The sequence below is a fragment of the Micropterus salmoides genome, unplaced genomic scaffold, assembly GCF_014851395.1.
Source record: "Micropterus salmoides isolate LMB-PRFRI ecotype aquatic unplaced genomic scaffold, ASM1485139v1 Ms_hic_scaffold_2915, whole genome shotgun sequence".
NCBI classification, from domain to species: Eukaryota; Metazoa; Chordata; class Actinopteri; order Centrarchiformes; family Centrarchidae; genus Micropterus; species Micropterus salmoides.
Window position 1 is genome coordinate 1 of NW_024042168.1, and position 8,421 is coordinate 8,421.

General features: G+C 43.2%; 1 pseudogene; it reads right to left on the bottom strand.

The window, feature by feature from the left end:
- Nucleotides 1–9: 9 nt before the first annotated feature.
- On the bottom strand, nt 10–2,097 carry LOC119882111 (annotated as a pseudogene).
- Between the last annotated feature and the right edge of the window lie 6,324 nt (nt 2,098–8,421).

Sequence of the window (8,421 nt, forward strand, 5' to 3'; positions counted from 1 at the left end):
CACTCCCACCTGCTCCCTCTGACCCCATCTCTCCCCCACACAGCACCACCCCAGAGAAAGCCCCATGGCTATGAGGAGCAGACCCAGGGTGTAGCTGCATGTCAGAGCAAAGTCCAAAGGCGGATATTCGCAGGCTGGGTGACGCTCCCTAACTACAGTCAGCAAGACCCATTCAGCAGAGATGATCCCCTGAACCAAGGCCAAGGCCAGACCGAGCGCTGCCAGGGAGCTGCCTGATGGGCTCGTTTTCCCCGCCACCAGCCTCCTGAGCCTCACACCCTGCACAAGCAAGCTGGAGAAGCAGAGGGCAAAAAGGGGCCCCCAGAAGGCCCTGCGGACCACACAGAGCGCCTGGTTCTTCCCAACCAGGAAAGCCAGAGAGATGGAGAAGAGCCCGAGGAGCGTGCCCAGGAGCAGGAGAAGAGGTCCCATTCCGGAGCGCCTGGCGGGGTCGGAAATGGAGCGCAGCTTAACTAGGAGGAGCACAGCGAGGACCAGAGAGCTGACGCCACCGCTGCAGGCCACGGCCTCCAGAACCACACCCCAGACTGACTCCAGGTCACACAGCACTCTGTACGGAGGGTCCACATCCTCACTGCATCCCCGAGGAGGAGGAGACGGGTGGGAAGAGCCATAGCCAATCAGTGACAAGAGGCAGATGATGATAGGGCTGACAGCCATCTTAGAGACACAGGGACAGAAAATATGTAGTGTGAGGACAGATGGAGAACGGGTTAAAGGAGAGAAAGAAAGGGTGAAAGGTACACAGTGATAAACAAGAGGAGTGGTATTGTGGAGAAAGATCCAGAGAGGAGGGATGCAGGAAGGTGAATGTAGTGACAAATTACACATTATTAATTCAGACAGCATCTTCATGATTCACAGTATACAACAGAAACTCAGTGTACATTAAGATCCAATAAGCCTGTTAAATATCAGATTAATATTTTTCTCTCTTTTTCAGTCAAACACACTCACACAGAACAGAACTGCTTTTAGCACTGGGCACTGGTTTCCATGGGAACGGGAAACAGCGTGGGCTGACTACATCGCACACTGGGCTTTGGAGAAGTCGAGTTTCAGTACCAAAAAGGACAGAAAAATGCACGCACACACACACACGCTCACAATGTTTGTACTTTGTGGGGACCCTCACTGACATAACGTATTCTCTACACTTACCCCAGCCCTAAATGAACCTCATTTTCAAAATGTTCCCAGTGTCATGGTCTGAAACTCAAATTGGTTCTCAGAATGACTGATGAATCAGGGCACACACATGTACATACAAAATACCACAGCATTAAATGATTTCACTCAATTTAGTCATGATTTCAAACTCACCTCAGATCAGTTCTTGAAATTTTGTCTATTTACAGTGAAGAGGCGTCATAATTTTCCAGTCTGCATCCTTCAACTAGTTAAAGTCTTTTTTAATCCCAGTTAACAAAATCTTTGAGGCAGCAGAAACAAAGCAGTTTCCATTTTGTCTTTGAAAACGTCTCTTGCGTCGCTCTCTGCGCTCACAGCTCCCACTATTTTAAAGTACAAAATAGCACACTTTGTGAGACCAATAATGCCCTGCTGCTGCAGTGACACGTCCGGCTGCTCCAACACGGATCCACAATTATGATGCATGCCTGGATACTTCACACACCCACATAGTCAAATATATCTTCTGTCTCTCTTTCACTCTTCTCTCTCACTGTTTCTGCCTCTCTCTCGCTCCCTCTGTCCTCCTCTTTCTGTTCATTCTGTCTGCATGTCTGTGTTTCTCTCTCCCTGCTTCACGCTGAATCTGCGGAGGTGTCAACAGAGATGCAATCCCAGCTTTACTTCTCCTCACCCACACACAGAGAGTATGATTTGCTGATGTACCTGTCTAACCTGGAGGAAAATAGGAAGTCCGTACAGTAAATAAGCATGGTAATTTGCAGCCAATCCAGTATTAGTCACTCGTTTGCACATCTCGATGTTATTTCCTGCCTTCAGGCTCCCACATCTTCCTCATACTGCTTATACAATTCATCCTCACACCCAGAGCTGTGGGAGATGTCGATTCATCTTTCATCACCAAAGCAAGGTCTCTTCAGCACTAAGATGTCAGCTGACAGTGAGTGTTGCAAGGAGTGACGATGGGCTTTGGATGGGTAGGGGCAGATGGTCAGTCTAAACACAGGTGAGCTCTGTGGCCACATGGCCGTCTTAGTAGAGAGTGTTACATAATACCACTGAAGGCATGATTCAGCCAAGTCTCCCTTTAGAGTGGAGTAATCTCCTCCCCTGGTGATGGGTTCTTGTGGGGTTGGAGAATGACACAACATGACGGAAACCATGACAAGGAGCATCCATTGCACTGGCTAATTGAGTCAGTTTGGATCAGTGTGATGAAGATTGATGCTGACAGACACTAGTGAGCTCAGTGACAGAGATGGTACACAAATAAACTCACAGGCAAACAGATGTAAAGGAGTGCACACCTGCACCCTGCTGTGTCCGTAAAGACAGTCTAATCCAGATCCTCACATGCATGTAAGTAGCAGGAAGATGACTGCTTTCTGTTAGTGATAGCAGAAGAATGGAGTGATTACAGTCAATTACATGTGAACTGATCCAGGTGGGTACTTCAGAGTTTTCCAGGTAAAGTTCATTGTCATTATTTTATTTAACATTTATAAAAATGTAAGAATGTATAAGAAAGACAATAGGCATTTTTACACAGCAGACATTTTGACTGCTGGACCATCTTTATTGTCTTTGAAAAAACAATAAAGATGGGGTGGGAATCTCGGCTCTTTCTATCTTTTGTCCACTTTCTGGCCTTGGCTGCAGGAGCAAATGATTGTGACCTGTGTGATGTAGTCTCTTGTTTTTCTTTTTGTGTTCTGATGGGTCAGGTTGTGCTAGCTTCATGTCTGTGTGGTTAGGGTAATTCAATTCAATTAAATTTCATTTATATAGCGCCAATTCACTACAACAGTTATCTCATAGTGGGTTTTTTTTCATGTAGAGCAGGTCTAGACTGTACTCTTTGTGCTATTATTTACAGAGACCCAACAATTCCCACCATGAGCAAGCACTTGGCGACACATGCCACAGAAAACTTCCTTTTAAGATGCAGAAACCTCAAGTAGAACCATGGCTCAGGGTGGGAAGCCATCTGCCTCGACTGGTTCAGGTTGAGAGAAAGAGAGAGAGAGAGTACACACACACACACATATTACTGTCATTTATTTATTCTATTTTTTTATATATTTTTATTTTTTAACACACAATTTCAATTCAATTCAATTTTATTTATATAGCGCCAAATCACAACAACAGTTATCTCACAGCGCTTTTCATAAAAGAGCAGGTCTAGACCGTACTCTGATGATATTTACAGAAGCCCAACAGTTCCCACCAAGAGCAAGCACTAGGCGACAGAGGCAAGGAAAAACTTCCTTTTAAGAGGCAGAAACCTCGAGCAGAACCATGGCTCAGGGTGGGCGGCCATCTGCCTCGACCAGTTGGGGGTGAGAGAGAGAGAGAGAGAGCTGTGGGGTAGGAGGAGCAGCCACACAATATCCACAAAGAAGTACAGACAGTAAAGGTAATAGTGGTACAAACTGAAAATGAATAACAGATATTAGTAATGTTAATGATAATAATAACAATAATAATAACAATGGGACTAGTAATAACAATTGTAGCAGAGGGTGTCGAGCAGGAACACGGGGGCAGCAGGTGACACAACCACAGATCCAGACTCCACAGCTCCAGAGCCAGAAACACCCAGACAGGAGGAGAGAGAGAGGGACGAGAAAGCACAAGAAAGAGTACATGTAATGCCTTGTTTGCACCTTGCACTATGTGCTGTTTCACATCTTGGCCAGGACATCCTTGTAAAAGAGATTAAAATCTCAATGGATTTCTTTCCTGGTAAAATAAAGGTTAAATAAATAAAAAAGACTATGGGAAAGGGAAGAAGTCAAGTTAGTAACATGGATTAATGGGATGAGGTTGCACACATATGGAGATAAAGAGGATTAGAGCGCCACTCAATACATCATGGGAAGTACCCTAGCAGTCTAGGCCTATAGCAGCATGGACAAACTTGCTTTTAACTACGCGTTCGCATACACAAGATGGCTGCGACGTGTATCCTGCGTTCATTTGGAGCGCAGGTCGTGCATCTCTCCAGAAAATAACTCTAAGCGTCTGCGAGATGCAGTTCAGCACATGAACGTGGGGGTAGTATGTCAATCTGACCAGCAGGTCAGCAGCAATCTACTGTTCCACACACCAGCCCAGGTGGTCGCGGTATGCCAACAGTTTGCCAACAGCCATTAAACACAAAAGAAGTCAGTGGCAGATGGTTCAGGTCTCACCTGAGCAAGCCCTAAATACAAGCTTTATAAAAGAGGACCCTATTCTTAAATGTGGAGACGGTGTCTGCCTCCTGAACCCAAACTGGGATCGGGTTCCACAGGAGGGAGCTTGATAGCTGCACGCTCTGGCTCTCATTTTACTTTAGACTCTAGGAATTCACAAGTAACCCTGCATTCTGGGAGCGCAGTGCTCTGGTGGGTAGTAAGGCACTATGAGCTCTTTAAGATAAGATGGTGCCTTAACATTAAGAGCTTTGTACATGAGTGGAAGGATTTTAAATTCTATTCTGGATTTTACTGGAAGCCAATGCAGAGAAGCTAAGACTGGAGAAATATAATCTATTTTCTTGGTTCCTCTGTCTTAATTGAGCAGAATGATAAAAAGGAATTGCAGTAATCCAGCCTAGAAGAACCAAATGCACTAGTTTTTCCAGCATCATTTTTAGACAGGATGTTCCGGATTTTTGCAATATTACGTAGGTGAAAAAAGGCGTCCTTGAAATTTGCTTAATATGAGCGTTAAAGGACATGTCCTGATCAAAAATAACTCAGAGAGTCCTCACAGTGATGCTGGAGGAGTATCTATATCTTTAGATAATGCATCACAGAGATGTTTGGGCCCCAGTACAAAAACTTTTTTTTATCTGAGTTTAACATCAGGAAATTACAGGTCATCCAGGTTTTAACATCCTGAAGGCACATTTAGAGTTAGCTTCTGTAACTGATGTTTCATCTGGCTTGATCGATAGATATAATTGAGTATCATCTGCATAACAATGAAAGTTTATGGAGTGTTTCCTGATAATATTTAAAGCCAATGAAATATTCCAGTCTCTATAATAGGATCTGATGGTCAAAGGTATCAAAAGCAGCACTAAGATCTAATAAAACCAGTACAGAGGCAAGTCATTTGTCTGATGCAATTAGGAGGTCATTAGTAATTTTCACCAGTGTTGTCTAAATCCTGATCCTCAAATAAACTATTGATATGTAGAAAGTCATACAACTAAGGGCACAACTTCTTTAAGCAGCCTAGTTGGGATGGGGTCTAAGAGGCAGGTTGATGGTTTTTAGATGAAGAAATTATTGAAGTTAGTTGGTAAAGATTGAGGGAAGCAAAGCAGTCTAAACATATATCTGGTTTTACAGCTGTTTCAAAGGTTCCTGAGTTTAGAGATAAGTCGGTGCCAGTTGAGGGCAGATCTTGGTGAATTTTATCATTAAAGAAGCTCATGAAGTCGTAACTACTGAGAGCTATGGGAATACTTGGCTCAATAGAGCTGTGACTCTGCCATCCTGGCTACAGTGCTGAAAAGAAACCTGGGGTTTTCTATTTTCCTCTATTAATGACGAGTAATACGCTGCTGTGGCATTACGGAGGGCTTTCCTATAATTTTTAAGATTATCTTGCCAGAAAAAATGAGAACTTTCAAGTTTGGTGGGACGCAAAGTTTCCGCGATATTCTCCTTAATTCTCAAGTTTCATATATACCATGGAGCTAACCAGGGCTGGACTGGTGGTTCTATGTAAAATCAGACGTTGAGCACCCCCATATCGCCAAAATGGCATGATCTTTGTTTTGCTGCGAAGCTTTGACTGTGAGAATCAGTGGAATCAGGCTCTGCCCATCGTAGCATCGAATCTTCGACTATTGGGGGCCACCAGGCATTCAACTTACGCTGTAAATTTCCAGCTAAATTAAGGCTTATTGTTGACCCTTTTCTCTCTGATCGCCTGCCATTCACCGGTCTTGTGCAGAGTTTTGCGTGCATTCCGTGCTACCAACAACTGTGTGCACGTCGTGGTTCCTCACAGGTCTATTTCAAGTAGCCAGCTATTTCAAACGATATAATATTCTTTGTGGGGTTCACCAACGGTGATAAAGTATCCGAAAGTCCCACGAGGTGCGGACAACTCGGCACAACACCAGTGAAGCTGGGGCTCCGGCTCTTCAACAAGTGTTCCTCTTCTGCCACTACACACATACATGCTATACCTACACATGCGCACTGACGACCCAGGGTTAGGTTTACAATTTTGGATTTATTCACGCACTTTAAAAACTTTTATTGAAAGTTTTTTCCTTTTTACATATTTATTTACAGCATTAAACATTGAAATGTATGTTGTAATAGGCTGTATATTAACTTATTGGTAGCAAACTAGTGGTTCTATGTAAAATCAGACGTTGAGCACCCACATATCGCCAAAATGGCATGATCCTTGTTTCGCTGCGAAGCTTTGACTGTGAGATTGACAGTCGAATCAGGCTCCGCCCATCGAAGCATCGAATCTTCGACTATTGGGGGTCAGCCCTAATGTGAGTATTAATATGACTGGGAGCAGTGGATTAATTTAGGCTAACATATTCTCCATCACCCATCCAGGTTTCAGTAAGAAATAAATCAATATTATAATCTGATATTAATTCATTTACTAGTAAACCTTTAGAAGAGAGAGGTCTGTTAAGAGTCCACATTTAATTCTCCTATTCTTTTACACTATTGCACCGGTGGTTTTAATTTTTATTAGGTTAATAGGCACCACTCCTCTTCTGTTTACCTTTGATTAAATAATTTTAATGGTCGGGGGGCAGACACCGTCACTAGGCCTATGAGGTTTTGGTTGGGTAAATGCTGAAATGGAAGCGCTGAGAAGCGTGTAAGACTGCGACTCCACCTCCTTGTCTCATCTCTGGATTGTGATGGTTGGTTTAGGGAAGAAGGAAGAATCCAATTGATTTATGGCACCTTCCATTGTTTATTTAATAAAGGTAATGTTTGTTTTTGCTACTCCTTGAATCCTTTGATTATGTTTTTGTCATGAACCTTTCTTGGGGTCATAACACTAACTCAGGGCATCAATCCTAATCTGTGTAATCCAGTGGTTACTATGGTCACAGTCTAATGGGGCCTTGTTAAGTATGGCCCAGCCCATAATCCCAGCTTTATCCCTTTGCAGGTCTCTCCTGAAATCTCTCCACACAATGCCACATATAGCCTACTGTAGATCACTACATGTTAAAATGCCTTACTTCACACAGTTCAGAATATCCACAGCTGTATAGTTTCCTCCTGTAGGAGAGAGTGCCTTGCTCAAGGGCAGCAGTTATTAAGTCATCTCTGTGCATTTGCTTAGTTATATTTGTGCAGTTGGTTAAAGTCCTTTTGGAGTGGTGCAAACATCTCGATTGCTTTTCACTGCCAGTGGAGACCTGGTATAAAACAGTGCACTTCACATTTAACAGGAAGTGGAAGTGGTGATGTGTGAGGTGAATGGTTGCATCTCAAACAGCCTATTAGCTCCATCTGCTGTCCACTTGAAGAACTGCATTAAGCGCCAGTCTGAGGTCACATAAAATGTGACATTCAGTTTTGTGTTTTTAGCCAAGTAGACAACCATCATAGAGAGGACTACAATTTTGCTTTGACAGATCATTCAAATTGAGGATCCAAAAGCTGGGGTTTCACTGTGTCCACGTCCTGTCCTGTTTTTTCACAATAAATGATTTTTTAATGGGGACTAACCACACCAAATTAGAAATCCGGACTCCATTCCTCTTCTTGCAAACCAACACACCGTATCAGAGAATGTGAAGTAATGAAAATCATGTAAATACTGATTGTATTTATTATTATTATTATTCAATAACATGTTCTACATTTTCAACTAAATTACACTACTAAAAGATTTGCTAATTTACAGGTTCAAAATCTTAATTAGGGTTTGGAGCAGAACAGATTTACATGGTTTCATTTTCAAAAAAACACCATATTTTTCTCATACTGCACATTGCTGCAGCTCCTCTTTTCAGCCTATGTGCTGTATGCTCCGCTCTTGAGCTACAGTGTGATGCATCTTGTACAAAATCTTTGTTGGGAGTTGCACATGCGCAGTTCCCAGGTAAGGACTATTAGCCAATCAGAAGCAGAGAAGGGCGTGTCGTAATGGCCCTGGGCAGAGCCCTTTAAAGGGCTCTGGTGTGATCCAAATCAAAGCCGCTTCAAACTGCGACCGTAACCTAGCAGATGGTATAAGTTACTCATATGT